This window comes from Salvelinus sp. IW2-2015, linkage group LG4q.1:29 (genome assembly GCF_002910315.2).
Source record: "Salvelinus sp. IW2-2015 linkage group LG4q.1:29, ASM291031v2, whole genome shotgun sequence".
NCBI classification, from domain to species: domain Eukaryota; kingdom Metazoa; phylum Chordata; class Actinopteri; order Salmoniformes; family Salmonidae; genus Salvelinus; species Salvelinus sp. IW2-2015.
This window is the reverse complement of record NC_036842.1, coordinates 77,160,761-77,186,145: the sequence shown is the minus strand read 5'-3', so window position 1 is coordinate 77,186,145 and position 25,385 is coordinate 77,160,761. Positions and strand designations below refer to the sequence as shown.

At 43.1% G+C, this 25,385-nt stretch overlaps 1 pseudogene; it reads left to right on the top strand.

Annotated features, from left to right (window-relative positions):
* LOC111962574 (putative adenosylhomocysteinase 3) overlaps positions 1 to 25,385 on the top strand; it is a 37,625-nt pseudogene that overhangs the window by 10,338 nt on the left and 1,902 nt on the right.

Genomic DNA, 25,385 nt, shown 5'->3' with positions numbered 1-25,385 from the left:
TAATAAGACATATGGGGACATTGTAGAAATACTGAAAGGACACTTTTCACCAAAACCACTAGTTATTGCTGAAAGGTTAAGGTTCCACAGAATAAATCAGGAAGAGGGAAAATCAGTGACAATGTTTGCTGACAGAGCACTGTGAGTTTAATGATGTTCTAAATGACACCATTAGAGACAGACTAGTATGTAGGCTACGCAGTGAAGTTACACAAAAGAGACTATTGACTGAAAGTAATCTGACCTTGGCAAAGGTCATTGAATTCAGTGTGTGCAAAGGGCATTGAATTCAGTGCCTTCAGAAAGTATTCATACCCCTTGACTTATTCCACATGTTGTTGAGTTACAGCTTGATTTCAAAATAGGTAAAAAAAGACAACAATTATCCAGCTATACACATTACCCCATAATGACAAAGTCATGTTTTTAAAATTTTAGAAAATGTATTGAAAATGAAATACAGAAATATCTAATTTACATAAGCGTTCACACCGCTGATTCAATACTTTGTAGAAGCACCTTTGGTGGTTATTACAGATTTGAGTTGTTTTGGGGATTTTCTCCCATTCTTCCTAGATTTTCTCAAACCCTGTTAAATTAGATGGGAAGTGGCGGTGAACAGCAATCTTCAAGTCTTTCCACAGATTTTCAATGGGATTCAAGTCTGGGCTTTGGCTGGGCCACTCAAGGACTTTAACATTCTTGTTCTGAAGCCATTCCAGCATTGCTTTGGCTGTATGCTTMGGGTCGTTTTCCTGTTGGAACATAAATCTTCACCCCCACTCTGAAGCAGGTTCTCATAAAGGATTTGCATGTATTTGGTTCCATTCATTGTTCCTCTATCCTTGCCAGTCTCCCAGTCCTTGCCGCTGAAAAGCATCCCCATAGCATGATGCTCCACCGCCCTGTTTCACGTTAGGGATAGTGTTAGATGGGTGATTAGCTGTGCCTGGTTTTCTCCAGACAGCGCTTTGCATTCAGGCCAAAGAGTTTAATTTTGTCTCATCAGACCACAGAATATTTTGCCTTATGTTCAGGGCCCTCGGTCTGAAACCCTCCCTGTGCAACTGGGTCCTGGACTTCCTGACAGGCCAACCCCAAGTGGTGAATRTAGGCAACAACATCTCCGCCACGCTGATCCTCGCCACGCMCCCTCCTGTACTCCCTGTTCACCCATGACTGCGTGTCCACGTACGTTTCCAACTCAATCATCAAGTTTGCTGACGACACAGCAGTGGTAGGCCTGATAACCAACAATAACGAGACAGCCTACAGGGAGGAGGTGAGAGCCGTGGCAGAGTGGTGCCAGGAAAATAGCCTCTCCCTCAATGTCAACACAATGAAGGAGCTGATCGTGGACTACAGGAGACAGCAGAGATAGCACACCCCCATCCACATTGAAGGGTCGCAGTAGAGAGGGTCAAAAGCTTCAAGTTCCTTGGCGTGCACATCACTGACGACCTGAAATGGTCCCTTCATACAGACAGTGAGGTGAAGAAGGTGCAACAGCCCCTCTTCAACCTCAGGAGGCTGAAGAAATTTGTCTTGGGTCTTAAGGCCCTCACAAACTTCTACAGATGCACCATTGAGAGCATCCTGTCGGTCTATATCACCACCTGGTACGGCAATTGCACCTTCTGCAACTGTAGGGCTCTCCAGCGAGTAGTGCGGTTAGCCCAACCCATCATCAGGGGCAGTCAGCACAACGCATCATCAGGAGCATACTGCCTGCCCTCACAGGAAGATCAGGAAGATCMTCAATGACCTCAACCACCCGAGCCATGGCCTGTTCACCCCGCTACCATCTAGAAGGAGGAGACAGTACAGGTGCATCAAAGCTGGGACCGAGAGAATGATAAACAGCTTTTATCTCCAGGCCATCAGACTGTTAAAAAGTCCCCAATAGCCAGCTTCCACCCAGTACCCTGCCCTGCACATTAGAGATGGCTTTACCCTATGTACAGAGTCATTGAACACTGGTCACTTTAATTATGTTTACATACTGCTTTACCCACTTTATATGTACTGAGTATTCGGAAAGTATTCAGATTTTGTAACGTTACAGCCTTATTCTAAAATGGATTAAATTGTTTTTTTCCTCATCAATCTACGCACAATAACCCATAATGACAAAGCAAAAAAACGTTTTTTAGAAATGTTTGCAAATGTACTAATAATAAAACTGAAATATCACATTTACATAAGTTTTCAGACACATTACTCAGTACTTTGTTGGCAGCGATTACAGCCTTGAGTCTTTTTGGGGCGGGCAGGTTTAGGGTGATTATATATGAAGGGCGGGTTGAATAAAGAGAAAACAATACTTTAAAAATCCATAAATGTAGCCTRTCATTCTTGTGCAATTTATATCGATAGGTCACATTGAAGTTTTTTGTTAAATTATTTTAGGCTATCTGGCATTAGTGTGTAAACCTAAGCTTTAGGGCCTAACTGTAAGTGTGCCAAATAGCTACACGCAAATCGCCAAATGATTTTTGGAAGGGCCAGAAAAAGTTAACGTCTATCCATGGAGCCAAAAATGCCAATGTCAGAGTTTAATTCAATAAGAGAAAAGCTGCGAAATGGAGAGTTGAAAATAAAGAGAAGGGAGGGCTAGAAAAGTAATGTTTGGGAAAGATTTGGTGAAGTGGTAAAAGAGGATGATAGCAGTGTTATGTGTGATGATTGTGAGGCGCTCTASGCCCACAAATTCGCCAGTCGCATTTCTTGCTGTAAAGGGAAATACCAAATGTAGGCAAAATTTTGACTTTGGAACAGGAGTGAAGAAATATGATTTATTTTTTTCCGCATCTTGAGAGAATTCGAATGCGCAGTTAGATACCGTCTGTAGAGGTCCTATCTTTATTAGCATCATAAAAGCTRATACTAGGCTATTTCAAMCACAAAAATATTAAATCTTATCAGAAACTTGTTGGGTCGTTTTCACAGCTTTCGTTTTCACAGCTTTCAGCAAAATGAACCTCTGCCAAGCTTATTTTTGCACAGAAAATCGTTCCTTTTTTTTTTGTTGCCCGTTCYGTAAAAGTCTTTGCTTCACGAGAGAAGCAGAGATGACAGGGAAAACTTTACCGATGTCAACTAGATGGAAGCATTAATTCTATCGATTTATGTCATTCTGATGAGCAAGGGTTTAGCCTATTTAGTCTTCTAGGGCAACATGTAGGCCTAMTGACAGAAGAGAAGCTGCTTGTATCTAATTATAGACTAGTTGACTAACAAATAGCCTACCAAAATGTCTGAAATTATATGCAGATAAATATATAAATCAGGCCAAAAAAATCTTGCACCCCCTGTCAAATCATTCTACYGTCCCCGACTAGCCTACAGCGCATTTTCTGTATTAGCGGGTTAAAGTCGAGTGCAGGCCTCAGATTTTCACTTTATCACATATAGGCATAGTAAATAGTTGTGGGTGGGTTATTAGCAATTCCGGGCGGTTGCGGGTGTACAAACAGCTGACCCACACACCACTAATCTCTTGTGTAAGACACAGTCTACAAACATAGACTGAAACACCTACTTCAGCCAGTACACATCGTGTTAAAGACTTACACAGGTGAATCTGWCACTGTGAGAGGCATCACTGATGTCAYAGTTCAGTTAAATGGACAAACTGAAAAGCTGCCACTATGTTGTGAAAGGAGACTATCCATCACTACTGGGACATTTGTGGCTGGAGAAAAATCTCACTAAACTGGCCATCAGTGCGTACAATGACATATGGAGACACAGGCCTACCCGTCAAGAAACATGGAGATGTATTTAATGGAGTGCTGGGTAGCATGAAGGACATTACAGTGAAGCAAACTAACATTTCTGAAAGCACGACTCGTACCTTATGCTATCGGACCAAAAGTCGAGGCTGACTTKGACACTTTAGTCAAGAACAAAGTCCTGGAGCCCATCAGCATGGTTGAATGGGCAACACTCATCGTACGAAGGATATCAGGATATGTGGAGACTTTAATTACACAGTTAACCCTGTGTTGTCCGCTGAGCAGTATCTTCTACCACACATCAATKACCTTTTCCCGGGTTTAGCTGGGGGTCAAAGTTCAGCAAAATCAACCTCTGTCAAATCTACTTGCAGATGTATGTGGATGAAAAGTCAAATGAGTATAATGCTACCTTAATGACATCCTCATTACTGGAAAGGACGAAGAGGACCATCTCCTGAACTTGGATGTGACCTTACAGAGACTTAAGGACTATGGACTGCGAGTTCGTAAGGACAAATGTGCATTCTTCTAATCATCGGTTGAATACCTCGGACACGGCATCGACACCACAGGCCTTCACACGGCTCTGTCCAAGGTCAAGGCTATCTTGGACGCCCCAGCTCCACAGAACATGAGCCAACTACCTTTTTTCCTGGGGTTACTGATTTTCAACGGATGCTTTATCCCAAGCTTAGCAACAAAGCTGAAGCTGCTGCATCAGTTGCTTTGTCAGAACAAAACATGGAAATCAACAGAACAATGTGAGGAAGAATTTTTGAAAACCAAGGAAACTCCTAAAATCTGAGCCACTGACGCACTTTGAACCATCATTGCCCATCCAACTACCTTGTGATRCTAGTCCATATGGTGTAGGTGCAATCGTGTGTCATATCATGCCTTCCGGTGAAGAGATACCGACCGCTTTCGCATCATGGACATTGAACAAAGGAGAAAGTATCTAAGCACAGATAGATTGGAAAGTCCTAGACATTGTTTTTGTAGTGCGTAAAATTCGCCCGTATCTGTACGGAAGGAAGTTCACCCTTTTTCCAGATCATCGTCTGCTGACGAGCATCTTTGGACTGCATACTATGATTCCGTCACTTGCTGCAAGCAGAATGCAAAGTTCCTCATGTCAGAAGGTTCCCAATGTACCTCAACTTGCACCTCTTTATCCGTGGGATTGGCCGGAGGAGGCATGGCAACGCATACACGTCAATTTTTGCAGGTCCATTCGAAGACAGAATGTTTCTTGTGGTTGTGGATGTACATAGCAAGAGTCCAGAGGTTGAGGATCGCCACTCCAACTCGTTAGTGACAACGGTCCGCAGCTTGTGCCACAAGAAATGGCCACGTTCCTAAAGGTGAAAGGCGTACAGCACATCAGGTCCCAGCAGATTTCCCCGTGGGGCCCACAGTCACCTTCTCAGGACTGTTGTTCATAATGGGGAAAATTAATGTAAGAGGAGAAGAGATGTACATTAAGGTTAAACCTTTCGCACCTCCTTACTTACCTTAGTTGTATGAGCAAAGCATCATGGAAATTATGTGTGTTGATGGTTGAATTCTTGGGAGAGAGAGTTTTGAGTTWAAAAAAACTTTATTGGGTCTGGGAACCCACAACACAATAAACACTCAAACGAACAAAAACATGGTTAAACATCAATTAAACACACAACACCAAATCTTCCTCTACAGTAACTAAACACAACAGCCTCTGAATACCCCATATACTCATAAACAACCCAATGTTATTAACCATTTTGTAATAGGCGAACTCAACCCTCAGTCTCACTGCCAACATCCCCTCCAGCATTCCCACCACATCCACAGACCCCTGTCTCCGAATACTGTTCTTTCGTGTCTTCCAAATTGCTAATTTAACTGCCCCTGACACAAAGTTAAGCAAGAGAACTATACCCCTTTGACTAAACCTGTACTTTGGCCCAAATATAAACAATTGGGAAGAGAAAACTTCTCCCAGAGCTGAGAACCAACTAGTGATCAGGTCAATCATCCCAACCAACCTGGGACACTCTAAGAATAGATGTGCCAGAGTTTCAGACTCAGCACAGAATGGACACCCCTCCCCAACAGTAGGATCCAGGTGTACCAGATGAATATTGGTGGCTATAGCTCCATGTATTATCCTCAATTGGAGGTCAGCTGTCCTCTTATCAATAGGCAGTTTATATAAAGACCGCCAACAGCCTTTTGGGGAGGCACCTGGACAAACACACTCATAGATTTTACCCCTTCCAGGGAAGAAGCACAGGACACTTTTACCCATTATGTACATGGCCTTCTTTCCCACTGCGTTGAACTCTCCCAACTCCAGGATATTGAAGGAAAGCAGCATCCCCACGTCCTCTTCTAATGCCCCCGCAGCAGCACTAACATTCAGCACAGGGAACACATAATCCAGACCCTCCGTCCACCGATCAGAATTGTAAGTATCAGTCACATAGTGCCGATGAAGTACTGGCAAGGAATTGCAGGCCTCAGCTACGACCATCCTCAGTAGCCGAGATGATTGGATCCCCGCTCTTTCTCCCAGCTCTTCCAACGATCTGCTCCTGCTCCGTATCAGACGACCCAGCTTGGTACACCCCACACCTAACAGGCATGAACGTAGGCTGGCTGAACCCATAGCACAGGACTGGATGACAGTGTTATAAAAAATAGGCTCTTCATAAAGCCACATCCCTGGTGGGGCTCGGCCTGACGAGAGCTGCATAACTGCAGTGGACAGCTCCTGCAGAGTAATGTCAGAGTCCAAAGCAGCTCTCTGCTCAGGGTCCAATTGAGGAAGTCCATGTAACAACTCTTCAGCACACAGAGGATCACAATCCTCTGACTTATAGAGGTCAGAGTAGAAATCCACGGCATGTTGCCGCATCTCACCGTTGTCCGTGGTCACCTTGCCATCAGGGAGACGAAGGCAGACCATCTGTTTGCGTTGCAATGTTGACTGTCCTAGTGGTTAAAAGAAAAGTCCTAGCAGCATCCATATCCTTGAGGGTAGCAAAGCGAGACCTAATCAAGACACCCTTCACTCTTTCATGTAAAAACGACCTCAGTTCATGTCTCTTGTCCTGTAAGTTAATGACTAGTCCGGGGTCATTCTGAGTGAGCAACTTCAATTCAGTAGATTCTATGTCCTGTTCAAGGGCCCTGGTAGTCTCTTTAACTTCARTACTAGACAGAGCAGTATACTGTTGACAAAACACACATATTTGGGCCTTCCCAACCTCCCACCATTGTCTCAAGGACTCAAAATTCAATGTAATAACCCTCCATTTTTCCCAAAACATCAAACACTTTTCACAAGACTTGGCATCATGTAATAACTTAACATGAAAATATCAATAAGGTGATGACCTTCGTGGACAGGACAATATCAACAGTAACAATATAAGGTGATCAAAAAAAMMCACAGGAGTAATGTCACACCTTACTACCCTACCACAGTACTGCTCAGATACATACAACCTGTCTAACCTTGCTGCACTGACACAACCTTCATTAACTTTTAGCCATGTGTACTGCCTAACTTTTGTATGTCTTACTCTCCACACATCAGAAAGCTCAAACTCAGTTAGTAGACCAGACAGACAAATTGCTGACCGCAGGTGAAGTTCTTCAGCAGTGCGATCAACAGTAAAATCTACAGTACAGTTCCAGTCCCCCCCTAAAACCATACACCTCTCTTGGTCACACTGKCTTAACCTCTACTTCATCACCATCCCTGATCCGGGAGCATCCTCATCAGTAAAAAAGCTGACTAGCATAGCCTAGCATAGCRCCACAAGTAAATACTAGCATATAAATATCATGAAATCACAAGTCCAATACAGCAAATGAAAGATACACATCTTGTGAATCCAGCCATCATTTCCGATTTTTAAAATGTTTTACCATGAAAACACAATATGTATTTCTATTAGCTAACCACAATAGCAAAAGACTCAACCGCATATTTTCACAATTTTTTTACCGCATAGGTAGCTATCACAAAACCGACCAAATAGATAATAATTAGTCACTAACCAAGAAACAACTTCATCAAGATGACAGTCTTATAAACATGTTATACAATAAATCTATGTTTTGTTCGAAAATGTGCATTTTTGAGGTATAAATCATAGTTTTACATTGCAGCTACAATCACAAATAGCACCGAAGCAGCAAGGATAATTACAGAGAGCAACGTCAAATACCTAAATACTCATCATAAAACATTTATGAAAAATACATGGTGTACAGCAAATGAAAGATAAACATCTTGTGAATATTTCAGATTTTTTACAGCGAAAACACAATATAGCATTATATCAGCTTACCACAATAGCCAAACACACAACCGCATTCATTCACCGCAAAGGTAGCGATCGCAAAAAAACAGCAAAAGATATAAAATGAATCACTAACCTTGAGCCAAATTCACAGATGACAGTCCTATAACACAGGTTATTACAATACACTTATGTTTTGTTCGAAAATGTGCATATTTGAGCTGAAAACCGTGGTTATACATTGTGAAAATGTAGCAACTTTTTCCCAGAATCTCCGGATATATTTCTGACACACACCTAATCTGACCAAATAACTCATCATAAACTAAAAAATACATGTTTGGACAGCAAATTGAAAGATAAACTAGTTCTTAATGCAATCGCCGTGTTAGATTTTTTAAAATAACTTTACCATAACAAACAGCTTACGTTATAGCGAGACAGCGCCCGCAAAAAGGAAGGAAAATACGACTAAACATTTTCCACAGAAATACGGAAATAGCATCATAAATGGTTCTTACTTTGGCTGAGCTTCCATCAGAATCTTGTACAAGGGTCCTTTGTCCAGAATAAATTGTTGTTTGGTTTTAGAATGTCCTCTTCTCCTGTCGAATTAGCAACCTTAGCTAACCAAGTGCGCGCGAAGATGTCCATCTTCACCTAACGCAAGAATTTGGAAAACTCCAAAACTCCTGATAAACGTTGAATAATCTGATAAAACTATATTGAAAAAACATACTTTACGATGATATTATCACATGTATCAAATAATATCAAAGCCGGAGATATTAGCCGTCTATACCGAACGTTTTTTCAGAAGCCAATGCTGATGTCCTTCCCGCGACAAAGGAAATAGTGGTCACGTCATTCCAAGAGCTCTTGTTCGACCTCAGATCAAGCTAGACACCCCATTCCACCTCCCACTGCCTGTTGACATCTAGTGGAAGGYGTATGAAGTGCATGTATATCCATAGATTTCAAGAAAATGAATAGGAAGGCCCTGGAACAGAGCCTYGATTTCAGATTTTTCACTTCCTGTCAGGAGGTTTGCTGCAAAATGAGTTCTGTTTTACTCACAAATATAATTCAAACGGTTTTAGAAACTTGAGAGTGTTTCCTATCCAATAGTAATAATAATATGCATATTGTACGATCTAGAATAGAGTACGAGGCAGTTTAATTTGGGCAGGATTTTTTACAAAGTGAAAACAGTGCCCCCATATTGACAAGAAGTTTTAAGGTTTCCTTTATTTGATCAAATACAGCAATACGCTCTGTACCCTCATTAGGAGCATAAACATAAAAAATATGAAAAATCTCTGTTGTAGATACCACAGTCACCCCTAAGCCTGAGGAAAACAAAATTGCCACCCTAGCAATGATATTAGTACCATGACTGAGTATATGCTGCCCCTCCCAACACATACCCCAGTCAACCTCATTAGCCTCATCACTATGTGTCTCCTGTAGATAAACTAAATTTAAACTTCTCTTGGATGGGGGGCAGTATTTTCACGTTTGGATGAAAAGCGTGCCCAGAGTAAACTGCCTCCTACTCAGTCCCAGATGCTAATATATGCATATTATTAGTAGTATTGGATAGAAAACACTCTGAGGTTTCTAAAACTGTTTGAATCTTGTCTGTGACTATAACAGAACTTATTTGGCAGGCAAAACCCAGAGGACAAACCATTCAGATTTTTTTTTTTTTGAGGTCACTCTCTTTTCAATGGGTATTCATTGGGAATCCAGATTTCTAAGGAACCTTCCTGCAGTTCCTATCGCTTCCACTGGATGTCAACAGTCTTTAGAAATTGGTTGAGGTTTTTCCTTTGAGAAATGAAGAAGTAGCCATGTTCAGAATGAGGCTCCAGTGAAGTGTACTGTTTGTTAGAGGCGCGTGACCAGAAAGCATGCTACACATTGTATTCCTCCGGTATTGAACACAGATCATCCCGTCTTCAATTTTATCGATTATTTACGTTAAAAAATACCTAAAGTTGTATTACAAAAGTATTTTGAAATGTTAGGACAATGCTTACAGGTAACTTTGAGATATTTTGTAGTCACGTTGTGCAAGTTGGAACCAGTGTTTTTCTGGATCAAACGCGCCAAATAAATGGACATTTGGATATATATCGACGGAATTAATCGAACAAAAGGACCATTTGTGATGTTTATGGGACATATTGGAGTGCCAACGAAGGAAGCTCGTCAAAGGTAAGGCATGAATTATATCTTTATTTCTGCGTTTGTGTCGCGCCTGGAGGGTTGAAATATGATGGTCTGTGTTTGTTTGCTGGTTTTATCCTCAAATAATAGCATTGTTTGCTTTCGCCGTAAAGCATTTTTGAAATCTGACACGTTGGCTGGATTCACAACAAGTGTAGCTTTAATTTGGTATATTGAATGTGTGATTTCACGAAAGTAAAATTTTTATAGTAATTTATTTGAATTTGGCGCTCTGCATTTTCACTGGATGTTGGCCAGGTGGGACGCTACCGTCCCACATATCCCAGAGAGGTTTTAAGCCTTTTCTGTTTTATTACTTCTAATACCCAAGCCCTCTTATTCCTGTCCCTTCCCCCATTAATATTGAGAGAACCTACCCTTAGTACCACCATATAGAAAAAAGAAAGGAAAAACAGAGAAACCACAGAGAAACCAGACAAAGAGAAATAAGCACCCTATGAGACATGATAATTATCATTGTTTTAAGTTTYTCTTAACCTTACCACATTTCCCACTACCTTTTGTTGCYGTGACAGCAGTAACAAATTCCCTCAAATGGAAACGCTTCTTCACACTCAACTGGTCTAACCACACTGTCTTCTGTAACACCACAGCTGACCTCACAAACTTATCAACAACAACAAAAAATCWGGCAATTTAACAGATTTCCCAAAAGTCTGGTCTAGGAACCCATTTACCTCATCTAGATTGTAAATTGAGTCATTGACAGCTTCTATCATATCAGCAGGGATATCAGAAATATCCATATCCTTCTCCTGATCCTCCTCAACTGAGGCCACAGACCCCTGACTCCCCTCTGCCACATCCCTCTCCATTATGAGCAATGAGGTACAGGAGGAGGTTCAGGCTAGTTTCCCAAGCAGTGGAGTAGATGCCCGGTACGTGTGATAGGGTGCAAGAAAACTAACCCCAGACACCACTCGCACTCGCTCATAAAATTCCCAGCATGCACCAAACACTCCCAGCATGCAGAGAGAGAGAGAGCGCTCCCCTTCCACAACTAGCAAGAATAAGAGTAGTCACTGGGACAAGTGAGCTCTCACAGTTTATGTGTGTGTGTAATTGTCCATGGTTTCTGTGTTTGAACATGCTTGTGTTTGTTTTTCCACACCTTTCCTTTAGACACACACAGACACAACCCAGGTAGCACATAATGTTCTGAGAACCATATTTTGAGCTTTGTAAGAGCGTGGTTGTCCTATGCTTTTTTTTCTGGGAATGGTGCAGGATAGTTGCTTGGATTTGGAACATTCTGAGAAAATCTTAGAAAATAGTCAACAACAAAAAGAAAATCTTGGTATTTCATTACTTTAACAGAACGTTGGATACATTTAATTTTACAAATTATAATGTTCTAGGAACATTCTCCAACTGGTTTGACATTGGGAATGTTCTCAAATAGTTCAGAAAATTTTAAGAAACAACATTCTTCTAGGTAATTTCAGTACTTCAGCATAACATTTCCCACAGGTTTCCTCATGGTTCTATTTAAAGTAATGTTCTCAAATTGTTCAGAGAACGTTAAGAAAACTTTCCATAAAAAGCACAAGACAGCTTTAGTAAYGTTCAGAGATCATCAAAGAATGTTWWATAAAAACATATACATTCTGTTCTCAGCATCAACAAAACTATCTCTATCCCCCAGCATGTGTTCAGGTATGTTGGCCACACCCACTAATTGGTCACACTGGATCACTGAGTGCTTATTTCCTTTGAAATGGGGTCTGTTTGAATAGACTAAAATGAACAGCTTTGTATGCGTAAAAAAACAAGGCATGTGTAGCGGACATGAGTCGGTCATGGTCACGTGATGTGGTAGCCCCACCTGAGAACTTCAAAACCAGTGTCTGCCCTCCACCCAAGAGGGAATTTCGTCTTGGTCTAATGGTTTAAGATGTTGGTTCTTCCTGTGGGAGACCTGGGTTCATATACTGTGTGTTACATATGCTAGCTCCATCCTGGTGGTGCAGTGAACTATTTCCATGGATAGACAACCTAAGATTATAAGTTAGAATCTCACTGATGCCATGTCACAATAAAAAATAAATGAATTTGCATGATTAATTCCTAAGGAAAATAATTTCCATGTGCCCTACYYCAAAAYAAGATAGCAGTGTTATTATTGAACAATTCTGTGAAAGTTTTAAGGAAGTTATTCAAAAACATCCAAATAACCTATAATTTCCATTCTCATATCGTTACAAGGAATCAGAGTACAAGGAATCAGAGTAAAACATTCTCAGAAMTTCCCTGCAACTTAAAAATAAAGGTTCACAGAAAAGGCAATATTTTACTTTCTACTCTCAGAACATTTCAAAAACGTTCAGTTTTACTGGTCTGGAAACATATGGCTTCGTTCCAACAACCAATCTGAAACCAAAAACATGCGTTCCCACAAATTCCAGGGAACTAAATGTGCTAGCTGGGAATTCTGATACACTCAGAGACACACACAAACTCACATGCACACACACTTCTGTGTTTTTTATGTTTATGCTTGGGAATCAGAGAACACTCCAAACGTTATTCATATTCATTACAGGCTTCAAGTGATCCTGTATGAACTCTCTCCCTGCCTCCATACCTCCCCTCCTTCTCTCCCTCTTTCTTTACCAGCCCTCCATCCTGGAACCGCTCCTCCCGTCTTCTCAGCTCACAAAGGCTCTTTTCTTCTTTGGCCCACTCCTTTTYCTCTCTTCTGTCTCTCCTCTCACCTGCCTCCTCTAACAGATGTAGGATCTTAATTTGAGAATTTCCCTGCACGGCAGGAAATGCAATTCATGTGTATTCGTGTATTCAGTGTATTCACAGTTTAGAAAGGCTTTTTAAGTTTGTAATTTCCACTTTGTCAAGGACAAAAGATGGACTTGATTTTCCCTAATGAAAAATGTAKCAACCCCTACAAAAAAATGTCCATTAATTATAATCCTCATAATAATTCACATTTCCTGTTGCTGCATGATTATTTTCCTGCTGTAGCAAACTGGATCAAATTAAGGTCCTACATACTGTATGTACCAGTAACCTGGGCCTGAGAGCATAGGGTGTAGCGCCTCTCAGTGTGTTAGCTTAGCAAGCCTTTATCCCTGAACCTTCAAATCAAACGCGGTCAGGTCACAGTCGAGCACGGTCAGTCCACGGTTAAATACAGTCTTTGTGTGGTGGAAGGCGTTTGTTCTGACAGCATGAAGAAGGTGTACAGCCTGGTCAACTTGAACAAAACCAAGGAACAGAAGGCAGTTCAGTCCATCTGTATCAAGGTATCTCTGTTGTAGTCTATAGTATCTGTAGTTCTGTCAGTCTTTATCAAGGTATCTCTGTTCTAGACTCTGTCGCTGGTCTCTTTATTACAGTCGATCTGTWTCAAGGCACACTAAATTACAAAAAAGTATGTGGAYACCTACTTGTCRAAAATCTCATTCCAAAATCATGGGCATTAATATGGAGTTGGTCCACCCTTTGCTGCTATAACAGCCTCCACTCTTCTGGGAAGGCTTTCCACTAGATGTTGGAACATTGCTGCGGGAACTTGCTTCGATTCAGCCACAAGAGCATTAGTGAGGTCGGGCACTGATGTTGGGCGATTAGGACTGGCTTGCAGTCGGCGTTCCAATTCATCCCAAATGTGTTCGATGTGGTTGAGGTCAGGGCTCTATGCAGGCCAGTCAAGTTCTTCCACACCGATCTCGACAGATCATTTCTGTATGGACCTTGCTTTGTGTGTCATGCTGAAACAGGAAAGGGCTTTCACCAAACTGTTGCCACAAAGTTAGAAGCACAGAATCGTCTAGAATGTCATTGTATACTGTGCGTTAAGATTTCCATTCAATGGAACTAAGGGGCCTAGCCAGAACCATAAAAAACAGMCCTAGACCATTATTCCTCCTCCACCAATCTTAACAGTTGGCACTTTACATTGTGGCAGGTAGCGTTCTCCTGGCATTTGCCAATTCCAGATTCGTCCGTCGGACTGCCAGATGGTRAAGTGTGATTCATCACTCCAGAGAACGCGTTTCCACTGCTCCAGAGTCCAATGGCGGCAAGCTTTACACCACTCCATCCGACACTTGGCATTGCGCATGTTGATCTTAGGCTTGTGTGCAGATGCTCGGCCATGGAAACSCCTTTCATTAAGCTCCCGAAGAACAGTTATTGTGCTGAAGTTGCTTCCAGAGGCAGTTTGTAACTCGATAGTGACTGTTGCAACCCAGGACAGATTATTTTTACGCGCTATGCGCTTCAGCATTCGTTGGTCCCATTCTATGAGCTTGTGTGGCCTACCACCTYGTGGCTGAGCCGTTGTTGCTCCAAGACTTTCCACTTCACAATAACAGCACTTACAGTTGACCGGGGCAGCTCTAGCAGAGCAGAAATTTGATGAACTGACTCGTTGGAAAGGCGACATGCTATGACAGTGCCACATTGAAAGTTACTGAGCTCTCCAGTAAGGCCATTCTACTTCCAATGTTTGTCTATGGAAATTGCATGACTGTGGGCTCGATGTTATACACCTGTCAGCAACAGGTGTGGCTGAARTATCCGAATCCACTAATTTGAAGGGGTGTCCACATACTTTTGTATATGCAGTACATTCGGAACGTATTCAGACRCCTTGACTTTTTCCAMATTTTGTTACGTTACAGCCTTATTCTAAAATGGATTCAATCGTTTTTTCCCCTCATCAATCTACACACGATACCCCATAATGACAATGCAAAAACTGTTTTTTAGAATTTTTTGCAAATGCATAAAAAAACAAAACGGAAATATCACATTTACACAAGTATTCAGACCCTTTACTCAGTACTTTGATGAAGCACCTTTGGCAGCAATTACAGCCTCGAGTCTTCTTTTGTATGACGCTACAAGCTTGGCACACCTGTATTTGGGGAGTTTCTCCCATTCTTCCCTGCAGATTCTCTTAAGCTCTGTCAGGTTGGATCGGGAGCGTCGCTGCACAGYTATTTTCAGGTATCTCCAGAGATGTTCAATCAGGTTCAAGTCCGGGCTCTGACTGTGCCACTCAAGGACATTCAGAGACTTGTCCCGAAGCCACTGCTGCGTTGTCTTGGCTGTGTGCTTAGGGTCGTTGTCCTGTTGGAAGSTGAACCTTCGCCCCAGTTTGAGGTCCTGAGCGCTCTGGAGCAGGTTTTCATCTCTGGTATCTCTARTTCAGTCAATCTGTATCAAGGTATCTCTGTATCCTCCCCAGGTTGAATTACTTCTACCTCTCTGTGGGGAAGGTACCAATACCTCTGCTGTATGTGATTTAGTTATTTGAGAGTGGATTAGTTGCACCCAGAGTGTGGATCCGAATTTCTCCTGGCCCATAGAGTACATTCAAGGTAAGGAAACACATAAGTAATTTCATAATTTGCGGTGAACTACACTTTTAAGTCAGAGCCTTTAATTAAATAACATGTATCTGTCCGTCCATCTTTAATCACAGTGGCTCAGATTATCCCTCTCTGGGGACTGTGTCGTCATTCAGTTAACTYGTGCTCTCTTATGATTTGAGGCCATTCAGTTCGGTATCCTTCCTTGTGTGTGAAAGATCAAACAGCAGTTTGAGTTCTGAGTATACTCAGCTATGCACCTTTTCTCAGGGGAAAGGCTACTAGTGTTATAAAAATGTGTCGGGTTGATGTACTCCTTTGAATCAGATGAGCTCATTTAAGTGCAGTCAGTATTTACCTTTCTGTTCAATGTCAATAAGTCAGTGAGTGAGTGTATTCTGCTTCAACAGCCGCAGTATCTACATAGGAAGAGAGCCTTATGGGTCTGGTTAGTACAGTCGTGGCCAAAAGTTTTGAGAATGACACAAATATTAATTTCCACAAAGTTTGTGGTCTCAGTGTCTTTAGATATTTTTGTCAGATGTTACTATGGAATACTGAAGTATAATTACAAGCATTTCATAAGTGTCAAAGGCTTTTATTGACAATTACATGAAGTTGATGCAAAGAGTCAATATTTGCAGTGTTGACCCTTCTTTTTCAAGACCTCTGCAATCCGCCCTGGCATGCTGTCAAATAACTTCTGGGCCACATCCTGACTGATGGCAGCCCATTCTTGCGTAGTCAATGCTTGGAATTTGTCAGAATTTGTGGGGTTTTGTTTGCCCACCTGCCTCTTGAGGATTGACCACAAGTTCTCAATGGGATCAAGGTCTGGGGAGTTTTCTGGCCATGGACCCAAAATATGGATGTTTTGTTCCCCAAGCAACTTAGTTGTCACATTTGCATTATGGCAAGGAGCTTTGTAGCTGTCTCTTATACACATCTAGATGTGTATAAGAGACAGGGACTGATGGTAGCGCTCACCTTGTCTTCTCCGGACAAGCTTTTTTCCAGATGCCCCAAACAATCGGAAAGGGGATTCATCAGAGAAAAATACTTTACCCCAGTCCTCAGCAGTCCAATCCCTGTACCTTTTGCAGAATATCAGTCTGTCCCTGATGTTTTTTCTGGAGAGAAGTGGCTTCTTTGCTGCCCTTCTTGACACCAGCCCATCCTCCAAAAGTCTTCGCCTCACTGTGCGTGCAGATGCACTCACACCTGCCTGCTGCCATTCCTGAGCAAGCTCTATACTGGGGGTGCCCCGGTCCCGCAGCTGAATCAACTTTAGGAGACGGTCCTGGCGCTTGCTGGACTTTCTTGGGCGCCCTGAATCCTTCTTCACAACAATTGAACCGCTCTCCTTGAAGTTCTTGATGATCCGATAAATGGTTGATTTAGGTGCAATCTTACTGGCAGCAATATCCTTGCCTGTGAAGCCATTTTTGTGCAAAGCAATGATGACGGCACGTGTTTCCTTGCAGGTAACCATGGTTGACAGAGGAAGAACAATGATTCCAAGCACCACCCTCCTTTTGAAGCTTCCAGTCTGTTATTCAAACTCAATCAGCATGACAGAGTGATMTCCAGCCTTGTCCTCGTCAACACTCACACCTGTGTTAACGAGAGAATCACTGACATGATGTCAGCTTGTCCTTTTGTGGCAGGGCTGAAATGCAGTGGAAATGTTTTTGGGGGATTCCGTTCATTTGCATGGCAAAGAGGGACTTTGCAATTAATTGCATTTCATCTGATCACTCTTCATAACATTCTGGAGTATATGCAAATTGCCATCATACAAACTGAGGCAGCAGACTTTGTGAAAATGTTAATTTGTGTCATTCTCAAAACCTTTGGCCAAGACTGTACATAGGATCAGTGAGTTCTACAGTCTTTCTACAGTTTGTACAGAGTTCTACCTCCGATATCCATCCCCTCCCTTTCCCCAGCAATGTTAACTCATCCTGTATGGTTTGTGTTCTTATCATGCTATTGCTGTTATTATTATTGTTTACTATGGGGTCTCACATGTTTCTATGTTTACACCACAGGCTGACCAGAAACAACCCCAAGCCCCTTCCCCAAGGCTCTACCTTCCTGTTGTATTCACACCTGAAGGGATCAGATATGGCAGAGCTGCTGTAGGGATCTAGTGGAAGGGAATAGGGGCGGTTCAGGGTCAGGGCTGTTTTGTCATCAAATCAAATCAAAGTTTATTTGTCACGTGCGCCGAATACAACAGGTGTAGACCTTACAGTGAAATGCTTACTTACAAGTCCTAACCAACAGTGCAATTTTTAAGTAAAAAATAGGTATTATGGAAACAATAGATAAGTAAAGAAAAAAGGAAAATAACAGTGAAAACAACAGTAGCATGGCTATATAGGGGGGTACCAGTACAGAGTCAATGTGTGGGGGCAATCGGGGTAATATGTACATGTAGGTATAGTTAAAGTGATTATGCATAGATAATAAAAAGAGAGTAGCAGCAGGCGTCACTGCGGTGTGACRCAATGCAAATAGTCCGGGTAGCCATTTGATTACCTGTTCAGGAGTCTTATGGCTTGGGGTAAAAGCTGTTAAGAAGCCTTTTGGACCTAGACTTGGTGCTCCGATACCGCTTGCCATGCGGTAGCAGAGAGAACAGTCTATGACTGGGGTGGCTGGGGTCATTGACAATTTTTAGGGCCTTCCTCTGACACCGCCTGGTGTAGAGGTCCTGGATGGCAGGCAGCTTAGCTCCAGTGATGTACTGGGCCGTACGCACTACCCTCTGTAGTGCCTTGCGGTTGGAGGCCGAGCAGTTGCCGTACCAGGCAGTGATGCAACCAGTCAGATTGCTCTCAATGTTGCAGCTTTTGAACCTTTTGAGGATCTGAGGACCCATGCCAAATCTGTTCAGTCTCCTGAAGGGAAATAGGAGAAGGTTAATGGGAAGGTGGTGCCCTGTGTGAGTTTGTGAGCTCTGTAGAAAACACTGGCCTCCTGTGGCAGCCCATATGAGCCATCCCATGGCTCAGTTCAGCTGCTCAGACAGGGCAGCAATACAGTACAAATACATGTAGGCTACAATACAGTAAATACCATACAAATGGTTTATAACTGAAATATCTCTGATTAGAGTTACACATTGGGCTTGTTTAACATTCTGTAACTCTCTATGTGCATCTCTCTCTGAGTGCTCACCATGTGCAAGGAATAGAACAGGACAGAAATGTGAGCTATTCATGTGAGAATCTCTCTTGAGGAAGTACAGCAATTTAACATGAGAAACTGCTTCTTAGCCTGCGTTTACACAGGCAGCCCAATTGTGATATTTTTTTCATGAATTGGTCTTTTGACMAATCAGGTCAGCTCTGAAAAAGATCTGATGTGAAAAGGTCTGATGTGATTGGTCAAAAGACCAATTTGTCGGAAAAAAATTAGGCTGCTTGTCTAAACGCAGCCATATTGACCCTCATTATAAACCATTAGAAACACTGTGAGGCTAATTACCCTTAATGAGGCAGCTCTTAACGAGGCAGCTCTTAACGAGGTAGTAAGTGGACAGTTTGATCCTGAGCAGCACATATGGCCTTTATGAGTCTTATGATCCACCCGTTAACCATTGGAGGGTGATTGAGGGTGATCCAGGCAGGGTATGTTTCTGATTTAAAAATAAGTAGTATTGTGCAGCCCTCACCAAACGATACATTCTGGTAAAGGGAAAGGGTCTATGGGTAGAAATGGAAAGTGTCAACAAATCAGAAACAGACCCAGATTAGATGGGAAGGATGAAAACCAGCAGTGCTGCAAACCTCAAGGTTTGATTAGCCCTGGGCTAGGGGAAGGGTGCTAACGGTAAAAATGGAATGTGTCCTTGAGTGGGGGATCTGAAGTCAGCATTGTTGTAGAGTTGGAATGTGGCCCGGTGTGGGGGATCTGAAGTCAGGAATTCAGCTCCACAGACTTCTGACTGACCTACGACCCTTATCAGCTAATCCTATTAAGAGCTGCCAACTCAGCTCCACTCGGACCGCATGAGACAAGGGGTGTACCCACGGCCTAACACGAGTGTGTGGGTGTGCATGTGTGAGGGGGGGTCAAGCCAGAAAACTATTCTGAGAGTATTAGACTGTAAAGGTGTGTGTGTGTGTGGTGGGTTGTGTGTGTGTTGTGTGTTGTTGTGTGTGTGTGTGTGTGTGTGTGTGTGTGTGTGTGTGTGTGTGTGTGTCCGCCCATGTGTGAGTGCAACCCAGGTCTCAGAGCATTTTGTATTATTCTGTATGTAAATCCGAGACACTCAATTTAGTTTGACATCTTCCGTTTCGTATGATATGTATTAATTTGTGTATGTCCATCACCCATTTTGTATGATATGTCACGAATTACAATTCATTTTATATGTTACAAATTTGAAAACGTACAATATGTTACAAATTTGTAAAATTACAATATGTTACGAATTTGCAAAACATGATATGTTACGAATTCTAGCTAGATGGCTAATGTTAGCTAGCTGGCTAACATTAGCTATGCTAGGGTTAGGAATTAGGGTTAAGTTTAGGAGTTAGGTTAAAGGGTTAAGGTTAGGGGAAGGGTTAGCTAAAAGGGTTAAGGATAGGGGAAGGGTTAGCTAAATGGGTTAAGGTTAGAGTTATGGTTTGGGGAAGGGTTAGCTAACATGCTAAGTAGCTGCAAAGTAGCAAGTAGTTGAAAAGTGCTAATTAGTTCAAATGTTGTCCGTGATGCGTTGCTAGACGTTCGCGTTATACTCCAGACCAACCGCCCTACTTAAATGGTTTCCTTAAGTAACCGTCTGTCTTATGTAACCATACCAAACGTAACATATCATACTAATTTGAGTATCCCGGAATTACATGTACTATGTTACGTCTAGKATATGAGTCCAGGCTGATGTGTGTATGTCACTTTGGAATGGAGTGTTAGGTAGAACAGAGCCCGGTGGGCGGGGAGTTTTAGGGAGAGTGGTGAACGACTTTAAAAAGAACAGTCCTAGCACCTAACCTAACCAGACTATGCTACCAGGCTGGACGAGATTGGACTGGATTGATCTAGGCTGTACCAAGTGGGAATAAGAGGCAGAGACTGGGGCAGACTGGACTGAACCTGGCTTAACTGAACTAGGCTGAGTGGGTAAAAGAAGCATAGACTGTGTCAGAGGGAGCAGACAGCAGGCATGGCTAAGTGGGAACCCTCCACCAGCCCTGCCTTCCAACCACCACATTGGATGGTGAGACGGAGAGAGGGGGAGAGTGATGGAGAGAAAAAGGGGGCTATGAAAAGAGAGARACAAGGATAAGGGAAAGAGAATGAAAGTGGGTGAGTGAGAGACGGTGAGCGTGTTATGAAGAGTGTGTTAGGGAGAGAGGGAAGGTGTGTGAGTGTGAGCTATGGTGAGAGAGTGAGAGAACTATGTGAACCTCTTGAACCTCCTGAATCATCAGTGCCTCCTTTGWGTGTTTTGTTCCTTATGTTGAGTAAAAAAAGGAGGTTTATATAATGCCTTGGACAATGCGGTGGATATAACCCTGGCGTCCTTCTAACCTTGTCTGTTTCTCTTGTCTCAAAAGTAACTCTCYCTCTCTCRCTCTCTCTCTTTCTCTCTCCCTGCAGCAAATCCAGTTTGCTGATCAGAAGCAGGAGTTTAACAAACGTCTCACTAAGACCGGTCGTCACTCCCTGTCCCGCTCCCTCTCCCATTCCTCCACAGACAGCTACAGCTCAGGTATCCACACATGCACCCACTGCTTTTAACCCTTCTACAGCATGGTGTGTTTTGTCTCTCAGTGTATAGCCCTGGCTGTGGTCACAGCGGCTGGGGAACAGAGGGCTGGTTACATATAGATTAGTCCAAGGCCTTTCTCCTTAGGAGATAAAGTCTTCAGAGGAATTACCATTTTTCATTTACTCCTAATCTGTCCCCTGGGCTGTTCTCAGCCCTTCTGATCTCTGCCTGGGTGGGGTGCCCTACAGCCTACACACTTCAGAGGCAAGGAGAGAGAGAGGAGGGCGCGATAGATAGGTGGGGGGAGAAGTAATCCAGACTGTACGTAGCATGTAGTTAAACCTCAGACCTGAAAAATCACATAGCTGTTAACTTTTTACTATTTGGTCAAATGAGAGCTTTCAGTGAGCCCTAGATGATTTATCTCGTTCATACTGTTTTTATTGTGCCTGATGTTGATTACTCTGTCACCCCCTTACCTCCCCTCACACACAAACCCTTAGCTGCGTCGTACACAGACAGTTCAGAGGATGAGATGTCTCCTAGAGACAGGCAGCAGAGGAGCTCTAAGGGACATCAAGACTTCTGCATCAAGAACATCAAACAGGCCGACTTTGGACGCAGGGAGATCGAGATTGCTGAACAAGGTGAGAGGGAATGGAGGGTGTGTGTGTGTGTGTGCATGCATGCGTGTGTGGTAAAGAGTAAGGTAAGAAAGAGGTTGGGAACATGACTCAAGGTGTGTCAGGTTCTCTCCCTCTTTCTCTCTGTCTCTCACTCTCTCTTTCTACCCTTCCTCCTATTCCTCCTTCTCACTTCTCTGTCTGTGTAGAGATGCCAGCTCTGATGGCCCTGAGAAAGAGATCAGGAGGAGAGAAACCGCTGGTTGGAGCTAAAGTAGTGGGCTGTACTCACATCACCGCTCAGACCGCTGTGAGCATGCATGCACGCACACACACACATGCACACACAAACAGACACTGAATCACGCACATACACACACACAAACTGAATTGGACTGCGTGTGTGCGTGTGTGCGTGTGTGTGTATACATGTGCATACCTGTAGGTCTTGATGGAGACTCTGTCTGCGTTGGGGGCTCAGTGTCGCTGGGCAGCCTGTAACATCTACTCCACCCAGAACGCTGTGGCTGCAGCTCTGGCTGAGGGAGGTGAGAGACACTCAGTATTACGCTCTCTCTCTCTCTCTCTCTCTCTGTGTCTCTCTCTCTCTCTCTCTGTATCTCTCATATTCTCTCCCTGTCTCTCTCAGGCTTCTCTGTGTTTGCATGGAAGGGGGAGTCGGAGGATGACTTCTGGTGGTGTATTGACCGCTGTGTCAGCCTGGAGGCCTGGCAGCCCAATATGGTACAGTACAGTATAGGCCTACCTGTCTCTCTCTCTTAATGTGGTACAGTACAGGCCTAGCTCTCACATTAGACAGCTATGATCAGGATGGATACAGTCATGGGTGTATTCTGTTTTTGTCAGATCCTGGATGACGGGGGAGACCTGACCCACTGGATCTTTAAGAAATACCCCAACATGTTCAAGATGATCAAGGGGATCGTGGARGAGAGTGTCACAGGGGTTCACAGGTGGGATTGGAGCACACGTGTCTCTGATTGTTGTGAAATACCTTTTAGATTAGAAGACACTCTTATCTAAAACAATGGATATTTCAGGTATGATAAGCCTATTGTTTGCCTGAGTCATGACAACTTGTGTGACTCATATGAGTCACCTGTGTGAATAAGGACAGCTCATTAAAGCATGGGGCAATATAAATTGAATGAAAGAAGCTAACACTTGTGACATCATTAGACTGGTATACTTTGTCTGTGTTCCAATTTACACAATATTCCCTTAAGGGCCCTGGTCAAAAGTAGTGCGCTACATAGGTAAAAGGGGACATTTGGGACACAGCCTATGTGTAGTGCTAAGGTAGCAGTGTTCCCCTTCTTCCCAAGGCTGTACCAGCTGTCCAAGGCAGGGAGACTGTGTATYCCTGCTATGAACGTCAATGACTCCATTACTAAACAGAAGTTTGACAACCTCTACTGCTGCAGGGAGTCCATACTGGATGGGTACGTATATGAAAACACACAGGTGCAGAATCAACATGCGTGTTTGTGTGTGTGACCTTTGAACTTTTGAGTGTGTAACCTTTGGCCTCCCATCCCTCCCCCAGGTTGAAACGCTCTACAGATGTGATGTTCGGGGGAAAGCAGGTGGTGGTGTGTGGCTATGGAGAGGTCAGTATTTTATTAGCACCTATTAAACATCCAAGTGGTAAAGTGTGTTTATTCCTTATTCTTGTGGTACTTGTATGTTTTCCCCTCCCCTCTCTCTCTCTGGCCAGGTTGGTAAAGGTTGCTCTGCCGCTCTGAAGGCCATGGGCTCAGTATGAACGTCACAGAGGTGGACCCCATATGTGCCCTGCAGGCCTGGTATGACGTGTGTGTGTTGGTGTTGTGTTTGTGTGTGTTGTGTGTGTGTGTGTGTGTGTTGTGTGTTGTGGTGTGTGTGTGTGTGTGTGTGTGTGTGTGTGTGTGTGTGGTTGTGTGTTTGTGTGTGTGTGGTGTGTTGTTGTGTGTGTGTGTAAATTGGAGTAAGACATGTTATGTGCAGAAGCAGGTCTTGAACTATTTGTGTATATGTCCTCTCCCTGCCCCAGCATGGATGCTTCAGACTGGTCAAGCTCAATAATGAGTCATCAGACAGGTGGACCTGGTCATCACCTGCACAGGTAAACATGATGTCATCACCCACAGAGATGTGAATGGCCAGTAAAGAGACCGTAGGCTGGGAAAGCCTTTACTCTCACACACTATAGGTCTGAAGAGTTAGCTATAGAATTACATTACAGTCCTTTTAATGGCAAAAATTTACCTGTAAATGTATACTCTCCAGTAGTGAGTGTTTCTCAGGTTACCAACCCTCTCAGTGGTCCTGTAATGCGACTTGATAAGTTATTAACAGGCAATGATAGGTTATGACCAGTGGTTAAATTGAGCCGAGCCTTCCCGGACGGGTCAAAGGGAGAGCCAGAACCTTACTGGTTCAAAGAGGAAAGTGAAAAATAAAAAGAAGAATTGATAAAAGGACACTAAACTGGAATCAGGGTTTAGCCTTATACCTTATGTACGCAATGCAACAATGCTGAAGCACAATGGCAATTCTACGAGTTATGAATTGACTGCATTGCAATGCCATTTTGCATAGCTACTTGTAGTTCTTCCATGCCTACGTAGGGTATGAATCACGTGCTTTTGTAGGGGTTAGGGTTAGGGTTGAGGCTCCGGTTTAGGTGGTAGAAACTTGAATGTGGACATGAAGCTAGGGTTAGGGTTGGGGTTGAGGCTCCGGTTAGGGTAGAACTGAATGTGGACATGAAGCTAGGGTTAGGGTTGGGGTTGGTGTTAGTGTTAGGGTAGAACCTGAATGTGGACATGAAACTACGGTTAGGGTTATGCCAAGATTAGGGTTATGGTTAGGGTTCAGAAACTAGCCCTGACCCTAGTTCCAACCCTAACACCATCTCCAACCCTAATCCTAACCCCTATATAATAACTTAGAATAAGCTATGATAGGTTATAACCAGCTATGATGACAGTTTTTTTTGTTACCTTTATTTTACCAGGCAGGTCAATAAGAACTAATTCTTATTTACAATGAAGGCTAGCTACGTTATGATAGGCTATTGTAGGTTATGATAGGCTATGATAGGTTATAACAGGCTATGACAGTTTATGACAGACTATGAAAGCCTCAGTGTTTGTCTTCAGGCAACAAGAATGTGGTAGCAAGAGAGTACCTGGACAGGATGAAGAACGGCTGCATCGTCTGTAACATGGGACACTCCAACACTGAGATAGACGTGGTGAGACGTGTGTGCGTGTGTGCGTGTACAAATGTAGGATCTTGATTTGATCACTCTTGTTGCTGAGGATTTTCCTGCACAGCATTATTCAAGGTATAAAAAGGCTTCTGAACTTTGTAATTTCCTATTTTAAATATCAGACTTAATTTGC